Source organism: Pteropus vampyrus, unplaced genomic scaffold, assembly GCF_000151845.1.
Source record: "Pteropus vampyrus isolate Shadow unplaced genomic scaffold, Pvam_2.0 Scaffold6, whole genome shotgun sequence".
Lineage (NCBI taxonomy): Eukaryota > Metazoa > Chordata > Mammalia > Chiroptera > Pteropodidae > Pteropus > Pteropus vampyrus.
Window position 1 is genome coordinate 2642438 of NW_011888787.1, and position 10522 is coordinate 2652959.

Here is a 10522-nt window from a genome sequence, read left to right on the forward strand (position 1 = left end):
GTGAGCACTATCTTCCCCCTGCAGCTTTGCCTGGGGCTAGTACTGACCAGAGCCGCCTTCACCGCATGGGGTCCTGGAGCCTCAGCTCACAGAGGCTGGCCAGCTCGGGAGTGGAAAGGCCCTGCGCCCTGGAAGCTCCAGGGTGCAGGGCTGCGTGTCCTCACGCCGTTGCCTTCCCAGCACACATCCGGGGCCTGACCCAGAACAGAAGCGCCACTCCTAGGTGATGGGCAGATGCGTGGAGAAGGCCGAGTGGGCACACACAGGCACACAGGCCTCCCTCTCGCGGTGGGCCTGCCCGGGGCTCGGCCAGCTTCCTCTCTGGTCCAGATGCAGCCCAGTTTGCTCCTCGGTTTCTCCGTCGCATGTTCTGGACTGTTCTAATTCCATTCCACGGGCACTGACTGAGTGTCTGCCGAATGCCAGGCACTTTCCTAGGCTCTCTGGGGCAGGAGGGGCGGGTCAGGCACAGCTCCTGCTCTTGCTGGGGCTCTTGGCCCGGAAGGACTGAGAGACAGTGCAAGAAAAGGCCCGCCCCCCACGAAACAGCGCGATGCCACCAGACAGGAGGCAGGCCTGTGCTTTGGGAGCACTGACGAAGGAACGAAGGAACGAAGGAAGGAACGGCGCTTGCTGCCTGCCCCAAGGTGCGGGAGGGCAGGGAGAGAGCGGAGGGAGTTGGGAAGATTCCCTGAAGAGGTGACAGGTGAGCGAAGCTGTGACTGGCGAGCAGCATTGCAAACAGGTTGGGGAAGGGAGGCGGTCCAGGTAGAGGCGGCTGCTCGAGCCGGGCGCAGAGGTGGCAGCGTGACTGCCAGGCGCTGGGGCGTGTGGGCAGAGCCTCTCATTTCCAACTTGGAACAGGAGATGCGGGGGCATCTCGCCGTCCTGCTGTTTACCTTGAAGAGTCGCTTTTCCTCTTTGGGCCCCAGGTTCCTCATCCATGGCTGACAGCCATCGAGCTGTGCTAAGCATAGGAGTACCCACCACAGGAGGAAGCTGTGTATGGGGGTGTGCTTGTTGTCTTTGGGGTTCAGTGCCAGGTTCTGCTGCCCCAAGGGACTCTGACACCTGTCAGGCCAGCTGGCTGGTTCCCTGCAGTCCCGTCCCTGCAGCAGGGGTTGGGGGGAGGCTCCCCATTCTCTCTAAAGGTGAAGTGGTGACGTCAGCAGTAGACATTTCCCACCGGCTCTTCCCCCTCTTCCCAGGCACAGGTGACAGAAATGTGCCCTGGCAGCTGCAGAGAGACAGGGCCTTTGGCTAATGGGAGGTGGGAGGGGCTTGGTCTGATTTGTTGACTATAAAAATGTCAGCTCCTTTGGGCAGCTTCTTGAATCAATATTTGCTGTTCTAAGACTGAATCCAAATGCTTGGTAATCAATCCACTAGGCCTGGCTTCTTCCGCCCTCACCTGGGTGAAGACTCCCACCCACAGATGTCTGGCAGGGCCCCTCACTGCCGGATGGGGAGCCTGCTCCATGCCCTCCCGCCCCTACCCCCCAGAGGGACTGCGACAGCTCTGTGCCCAAAGGCAGCTCACTAGGAAGGAAGGTTTGGGGCGGGGTGGGGCGGGGGCGGGGCGCTGCTGAGTTTCGTTTTGGTCATCTGCAAAACGGGCAGAATCAGAACACCTACTTCCCAGAGCGTTATCAGTTCGAATAACAAAACGGATGAGCGAGGGTTTAATCAGTCGTCACGCCTTGCAGCTTCCCAACAACACTGGCCACAGGGATGACAGTGATGACGACAATGACGACAATGACGACGGCCATGTGCAAAAGCCTTTCAGGTGCTGCTGTTGGCCCGAGTCAGCCTCCAGCCCGGCCTGTGGCAGTGACCTGAGAGCAGACGGCGCCTGGGGCCCTTTCCCTGGGGGATCTCTGCACCCCCACCTAGTTCTCCACCTCCGGCAGCCACCGCCTGGGCCTCCTGCTGGTACAGGGCCAGTGCGATGTCGGCGGGAAACAGACAGATCCCCGATGCCCCACGTAGTGCTGTGCGCCTTTTGTGCCTTTTGGCCAGTTCCTCAACCTCTCTGAACGTCAAGTTCTCATCTTCCAGACAGACAAAGCTTCCCCTGCAGAGCTGTTGTGGGGTTTAGAGACAGCGGGGCAGCTGGCACTCAGTGGACGCCTCCTGAGTGTTCCTGCTCCTGCCCGTAGTTGGTGCCTCCTACTCTAGCACAACTCACTGGGGTCTGTGCGCCGGGAGCACCAGCCTGGCACCGGCCTGGACACCACCTTCCCGAGAACCGTGAGCCTCTTAGCGGGCACACGAGCCTCCCCAACCCCTGCCCTGGCTTCTGATTCAGCATGGCTGCCAGAGCTGGCAAGCAGCTGATCACTGCAGGTGACAGGGCAGAGCCCCGCTGTGAAGCAGGTGGAAGCCTGATGTCTGATGTGGGGGTAGCCTTGGAGTGAAGGGTGCAGACTGGGTGCGACTCATAAAGCGCCAGCCTGTGACTCATCGATGTGTGGACACAGGGCCCCACGGGCCCTTCCTACCTACCCACCGCTGTTTGCATGAAGTTTTGACAGAGTGGCCGCTCCTTTCAGGAGGTATCATGGGCATCGGTCTCATGTGCTGGAGGGAAGAGAAAACGGTACAATTACTTCAGAAAACTGGAAGTCTCTTTAGAAGTTAAACATACATTTACCGTAATTTAATTATATAGTAAACGACAATAAAACCATATTGTCCTTTATCATCACTAGCGTTTGAAATGTATGTTTAAATGTATCTTTTAAAATTGAAGTTATAAATGTAAATGAAGAATCAATTCATTCCGTAAGACTTGGGGGAAAAAAGAGAATTGTCTTCAATTCCCTATTTCTCTTTCCTAGGTGGGCAATCATGTTTCAACACTGTTAGTTGTTCCTTTTAATTCTTTTAATTTTCAGTTGTTCAGATTTTTCGGTCTACGTGACGTTTCCCTATGGAAGACGAGACAACTACACACACCAGTACCTCTCCCCTACCTCCTTCCGGTGTAGCCAGATCTCAGTTTTTCTTGGATGTTTAGTATTTACAATGTAATGACAAAATGCTATCGATGCCTCGGCCACGCACTATACTGTGATTATGTTTCCTTCCTCGCACTCCTTTCAGTTTTCATTTAAGTCTCTTGCTTAATATCTATTTAGTTTTCATCTTAGCCCAGATTCCCACCCCCCCAAAATAGAGTTCAAAGTAGAAATTAAAGTGCTTAAACTTGACTTGGGAGATGCAGAGCTGGGTTAGTGAGGACGGAAGAAAGGCGAGGAGGCCAGAAAAGGTGGGAAGCAAAGCAAAGTGGCGTGTCACCACGCCCGGGACACAAGAGCCACCAAGAGCCATGGCAGGCTGCTTGGCAAGGTATGTTCATCCGTACCTGTGATTTCTCCAGGTGAGCTGCAAGGCTCCAGTGTCCTCTCTGGAAGGGACGAAGGGAAGAGAATTTATCTACCTACCTCCTTCTTAGCTCTGGTTTCTCATTGGATAAGATTCGCTCCACGTGAATTTACCCGCTTGCTCTCCCGCATTACACTGTCCAGTCCCTTCGTGGGCTGCCCACTTGGGATACCAGATCCCACACCCTGTGGCACTGCTTCCTCCAACACTGGAAGTGACTGGGGGACTGGCTGGTTGGCCTAGCTGCAGGAACAGCTAGAAGAGGCTCATAGAGTTTTTGCCTGACACAATTTTCCACATACTAATCAATAATGCACCCTCGGCTCTCATCTATCCATCTAAATCTCCCCTCAGTCATTCAAACATATCAGGCATTCTATCAATTTCAACTTCTTGGAGCTCTAGGTCTGGATCCTTTGACCTGTCCACCTGAACTGGTTGCTAGCTAAACCTGTTGCACAGCTGTTGTCCCAAAATATCCCTTTACCCTCGTTTGGAGATTTTCTTCACCTCCCGTTAATTTGGAATTCTGGTTTCCTGAATTTCGCACTTCTTCTTTTTCAATTTACACCTTAATTTTGGTAGAAGACTGAAGAAATGGGACATAGTATGCATTGGGTGCATACTAGTTTAATTTTGGCCTCCGTATTAAGCCCCAGCCTTGCATATTTCAACATAATTCCTGGCATGCATGAGTTTGTGATGATGAATAATCGTACGGTCTTCAGAGTCACTATCACATCTAATTAGTGTAAAAATGTCAGTAATATGACTATCACGGCATTCAGATTATTATTAGTATTAGAATATTCACCTTCAAATGTAAGTAATCAATTTAGATATATTTTGGAGTGAGAATCTCCGTGTGTACTCTATATGTTTTAATTCTATAAATAAGTTGACTATAAATGTATGTCTAATATTGCAAAACTGAAATGCTACCACAATTAGTTATACAAAATAAATAACTAATGCACAGACAATTATGAAAAACATTTTAGTAGTTGAATATATAGGAAATAGATTATTAGTTAATATTAAGAATATAATAGAGTGGGTTGGTTAGATAATTTTACAAAGAACTTTTTGAACCAAAAATATTAATTAAAAGCTAAGTACCACAAAAAGAATAATAGGGTTTAAATTATAACATAATTCAGATCATTATAGAATGGTTTGATATATTAGCATTCATAACACTAACAAAATAAAGTTTAAAAGCCACATTTAGCTTTTTGTTACGTAATTCCATTCAGGCCAAAGGTATTTTGAGGAAATTTGTCATGGCTTGTGAGAATATACTTTGTCTCCTCAACATTTCTTAAGAAGGAAACAACTCAAAAACCACGTACAACATATTCCATGATAAATCACCTTCGATCTGGACATAATAAAGATATAATCTCTAAAAAAATTTTTGAAGAAAAAAGTGAGGTAAAACACATTGTCTCTCACTTGGCTAGGAGTTCTTAAAATATTGTTTTTGTCCATTCTTTTCCTTTCCTCCTTCTGAGACTCTAATTACATGAGACCTTTTCTCTGTTTCACATGTCTCATGTTCTACTCTATATTTTCTCTCTCTCTCTCCTTCTCTCTCTTTCTCTCTCTCTCTCTCTCTCTCTCTGCATTTCAGTATGGATGTTTCCTTTGACTTATCTTCCCAGTCATGAATTCTCACTTCTATTGTGTATAATCTGCAGTTAGAGTCATCTGTGTAATACTTATTTTCAGTTACTTTGTTTTTTTCGGTCCTGTAATTTCCATTTGATTCTTTTTATAAGTTTCAGTTCTCTGGTGAAATTCTCCACCTTGTCGTCTGTTCTTAAAAATATTAATCAATTATCTTTAAAATCATGTCCGATAACTTCAATACCTGGGTCATTCGTGAGACTGTAAGGTTTTTTTTTTCTCTTGGTTTTTAGTTCTGTGGTTCTATTAGGGGAAAATAGTCTCACCAAGAGAATGATGAAACTGATAGATGGCATTCATAGAATAGAAAACCAATCTTTAGGCTGACAACAGAAAAATAAAAAAGAAAAAAAAAAGAAAAATCACAGTAAAGAAAATAAGTAATTCAGGAATCACAAGCAAAAAATTTTATATACATCCTTAAGTTGCAAATTAAGAATGTGATTATAACAGCATGTTTAAAAAGAATTACAGGTAGACGCATAAAGATAGTAGGCTATTTTCACCATTCTTCAGCTAAAGAGAAACTACGTGACTTTGGAACTGTTTTGTCGTTTACTTATATGAGATGGTCAAACAAGACGGGACAGCAGTTATTACATATTAAAAGGTGACTTGATTTTTTTTTTAAATGACTAAATATTGTATATGGTAGGTAATAACCCCAAGTTAGAAAGATTTGCTGATACCCACGGGTTGACTGCAGAGAAATTAATTAATTTGCTAGAATCTGCTGTAAAAGTAACCAAAATGATAAACTTTGCGAGTACAACTTTTTCTTAAATCAAGTGTTACAAAGATCCTTTCTTTCTTCTCTAGAGAGATGCTGAAATAGGTGTGCATGCAAAAAAAATCTTAAATACAGATGCACATGTATAGAAGATTTTATTCTGAAATTAAATTTTGTTAATTTATTTCCACACCTGTTTATCCAAGGTTTAAAGAAATACGGATTTGTACGAGAACAAAAATCTGAAGTTTCCTCATGAAAACATTCCAGCAGTTACAAAACATCAATTTGTGGGACAGTTACAAGCAGATAGCATCTTCACAGGCAAGCAAATCTCTAGGGAGGAGTTGAAAAGGAAATAAGCATGGCCTTTGTTACTATAGAGAAGAGAAGAGACTGACTACGTGTGAGCAACGGCACCATGGGTGGTCCCCGTGCTGGCAAGGAGTCACTAAAAATATCTTTCTCTTCCACCAAACCTCAGCGGAGAATGAACACGTTTGTATGACAAATACGGTGACTACAGAAGTAATCTAGCAATTGGAAGGGCTGACAAATTATTGTTCCTGCATTATAATACTGGACTTTAAAAACTGGCCTCTAAAACGTTTCGTAAAAACATACCAAGCAAACTTTAAAAATAAAATTTTCGATTTAGTTATGTGTCTCAAAAGTTCATTGGATGATGATGAGTTTTGACTTCAGCCAAATATCGATGTTAGCTTGGCCATCTTGCATCTCTCGTTAGCTGGTAACTTTTTAAGACCTTGCTCATTTGAAAATGTCCTTATTTTTCGCCCCATGCTTGAGAGTTTGATCACATGTAAAATTCTAGGTTGGAAATCATTTTCCCCACACAATATTGAAAACAATGGTCTGTGTGTTCTTGCTTCCGGGGTTACTATTGAGAAATCTATGTCCATTCTGATTCCTGGTCCTTTTTATATGACCCCTGGCAACCCCGACTCTCAGAAGCTTTTCAGATTATTCTCTTTGTTCACAGTCTTCAGAGATGTCACAGTTTCAGGCACGTAGTCTGTTTTCATCTTCTGTGATAGGCACTCAGAGCATCCTTTCAAACTGGAAATTCATGTTCTTTTTTTTGTGTGTTTGGGAAAATTCTCTTTATTTCTTTGGTGATTTCTTCCTCTATTTTCTCTTTTAGTCACTACTATTGTTCGGATGTTGGTCTTTTTCTCAGGAACTGCCTTCCACTGCTTGAGCTTGCGAAATCTACCGTTAAGATCTAAACACAAGGGTTTATATTTATCTCAAAAATTTCCTTATTTGTTGGAAAGAAACCAAAAGTCTTTACACAAAGAAGCAGGAAGACTCGTGGGTGGGGGTGGATGGAAATATGGGCTGGAGTTGGCCAGTTTCTCTTCCATAACTTGCCTCATTACCAAAACAAGTTCGCACCTGATGGCAGAAAGAGAAACTGGCCTAACGCCAGGCAACCTGATCTCCATTGTCAGCGTTGTCTCTTACGATTGGGTGGTCTTGGGCAAGCCGAGTCAGCTTCTGGGTTGCTGTCCCTTCTTCTGTAAACGGAAATGTGGAAGAGACTACCTGCCCAGCCTAATAAAATAATAGGCTCTCCTCACACGGTGCAGGGTGAAGAACTTGAGAGAGCTGGGATGCGAAACCAGCCAAGCTTTGGTGGAGCGGGAGAAATGATCATTGCAATAACGTCAGAGTTGGTAGTTTTAAGATGAGGTGGTGGGTTTCTCTCTTTCCCTCGTGTTTACTTTTTTGTTTCTGAGGCAGCAGAGCCTCCAATGACAACTCCAGAGATAGGTTTTCGATGTGACAACGTGGCGACCACCCCCTTCGGTGGCAGGATTGGAAGGCCCAGACCGCCTGGGAAGGCCCAGACTGCTACTCATATGCAGAAGCCAAGGTCAGCCTCTCGCAGCTCCGGGGGCCTGGACGCGGAGCCCAGAAATCAGACCCGGCTTGGGAACCGCGCTCCTCTGTTTGAGATCGGAGGCCTCGGGCTGCCGTTTTGACTTGAAGAGCACGGCCGTCTGTGGCTTTCTCCCGGGATAACTGAGACGTCTTCATTCGCAGCCCGCCCCGCCTGTCCCTGCCACAGCCTCGGCTCGCGCCCTCCCGTTTCTGGCCTCGACCGGGGTCCGCGCTCCCCATCACCAGTCCCGCATCCCGTCCCGCCCCTCCGCAGTTCGCAGTCCAAGCTCCACGTCACAGGCCCTGTCGTCTTTCTAAAGCGCAAGTCTGATCGTCTCTCTTTCTTTAAAACCCTCGATGGGGCCCTGAACTCGTCCTGCTATCGGTTAGTCTTGCCTCGCATCAATAGCACATCGCTGTTTCATCGAACCTGGCAATTTCTGTCATTCCTCGCTCTCGTCTTAAAAAAAAAACAAAAAACAAAAAACAAAAAACTGATCAAGTTATTTCCTTTATTTCATTTTCCCCCCTCTCTACACATTTGAAAGGTTTGCACGTTATTTTTATTCTTTTAATGGTTACCTTCAAAGTTCACTATATATATTTAACCTAAAGTCTTCAAGTCGAGCTAGACCTTCCATCCTCTCCAAAGATTTAGCTCCATTCCTCCTGCTCTGAACTCACAGTGCTGTTTACAATTCTTTAACTCAGCAAGAGACATTTTTGAGTGTATTGCTATAGTTACCATTTATTTGCTTACCATCTTTGCATGCATGTCATACCATCCTGTTGGCATCATTGGCTTCCTTGAAGTTCATTCTTTAGAACAGTTCTCTTGGTGGTAAATGCTCTCAAAATTGTTTCCTGTAAATATTTTGCCCTTAGTCTTGAATGTTTTTGCTGAGCACACACATCGAGATTGACAGCTCTTCTTGCTCAGCCCTTTATGGTTCATCTTCTGGCTTCTGTTATGCTGTTGAGTAGTTAGCGGTTATACTAACTGTGCCTTTTAAGTTGTCTGTCTTTTCTTTCTGGCTGCTTTCAAGGTCTTATCTCTGTCTTTGATGTTTTGCCATTTCACTACAATGTGTTTAGGCATGGATTCGTTTTTAATATATTCTGCTTAAGATACGTTATCCTTCCTGGATCTGTGGGTACATCTGTGTTTTTCATCATTTCTGGAACCTCCTTAATATCACCTCCTTCCCATTCTCTCTCTACGGTTTCTTTGCAGAATTCCAATCAATCAGACACGTTGCGCCTTTTTATTGTTTCTTTGATGTCTAACTTCCCTTTCATTTTTTTCCATAAGCTTATATTTCTTTGCTGAATTCTGAATAAATTCTCTTTCAATGTGTCTAATCTTCTGTTTAATCCATTGAATGTGATTTCCATTTCAGTGGTTACATTTTTCATTCCTAGAATTTCCATTTGTTTGTTATTCAAATCTGTTTGTCATATTTATTAGTTTTCTGCTGTAAATTTATCTTTATAATTGCATCCTTTTTTGGGATAAGACCAGAGGCAGGGTCAAAGAACACTTCATAATGAAATTTTTAAAATACTCAGAACTAAATGATAGTTAAATCACCACATCTCAAAACTTGTGAAGTGCAGTATACGCGATGTTTGGAAACTTTTACATCCTTAAACACTTGCATCAAAAAGAAGAAAAGCTGAACATTAATTAGGTAAGACCTAAGAGTTTACAAAAAGAACAGAAAACCAAAAGATAGTAGAAGGAAGTAAATGACAAAGGGAAGAGTGGGAATTAATGAAATAGAAAACAAAGAAAAAGAGAATTAACAAAACCAAAAGTTGGTTCTTTTGAAAGAATAATCTATACTCACTATCTTCACAACCACAGTTTGGCTTTTACCCTCATCGTTCTACAGAGGTGCCTCGGGCAAAGAAAGTTCTAATAATTTCCCACATACCAAATCTCAAGGAACTGTTAGTCCTCACCTAATTTGCCTTCTGGGTGGCATACTCCTCCCTAAAGTCCAGAACCCAGCATCCCAAATGCCTGCTCGGTATCTCCACTCAGATATCTAATAAGCATTTTAAACTTCTAGCCAAACTTGAGCCCTGAAGTCCCCTCCCCCACTGGCCTGACTCCCCCTGCTGTTTCCCTATATCAGAAAAGTCGAGTCTATTTTTTGTTTCTCAAATTAAAAATATTTCACAAGTTGTCCTTGCTTCCCGTCTTGACCTTTCGAAGTTTGTTCTCAACCCCATTTGTTCTCAAAGCCACAAACATTTCTTAAAAGCACATATCAGATCATCCGATCCTCCAGGCCTCGCCCCGCCTGTAGCACACACGCCAAACTCCTTACATGGGCGCCACTGACCTGGGCCCTGCTGCCCCTCCATCCGAGTCCCTCTCACGGTTCTCCTGCCATCGGGCCACCGGCCACGCTTCTGCCTCGGGGCCTTTATGCTTGCTGCTCCGTCTGGAACACCCTCCCCCGCAGAGTTCCCGGCGGGCTCTGCTGCTTCGCTCAGGTCTCTGCTGGAATGCCCCCACCTCGGGGAAGCCTTCCTTGACACCGTATATGGGATGGAACACAGATGCCTTCCCCATCTGCACTATTTGTTCCCTTCGCCCTGTTTCATTTTAAATTACAACACCGCTGACATGATGATATACTCATTCGTTCATCTGTTAGTGTCTGTTACCCATCCCCACGCTACTGGAATGCAGGCAAATTGTTGGGGCTTTATCTGTGTTACTTATCGCTGTGTCCTCGTGTCTAGAACAGTGCCTAGGACGTCTTGGAGCTTAATAAATATTTGGTGAACGTC

At 45.0% G+C, this 10522-nt stretch overlaps 1 long non-coding RNA gene across 2 annotated transcripts in view; it reads right to left on the minus strand.

The window, feature by feature from the left end:
• The window catches only part of LOC111744242, a 9023-nt gene extending 5607 nt beyond the window's left edge, over positions 1 to 3416 (minus strand). The window contains exons 1-2 of one of the 2 annotated variants that reach the window (XR_002782066.1): positions 3371 to 3416; positions 2513 to 2583 (exon numbers count right to left, since the gene is read on the minus strand). This is a non-coding gene — a long non-coding RNA (uncharacterized LOC111744242). Of the gene's footprint in view, positions 1 to 2508; positions 2584 to 3370 lie in introns of both variants that reach the window. The other variant, XR_002782065.1, reaches the window with a different exon arrangement.
• Between the last annotated feature and the right edge of the window lie 7106 nt (positions 3417 to 10522).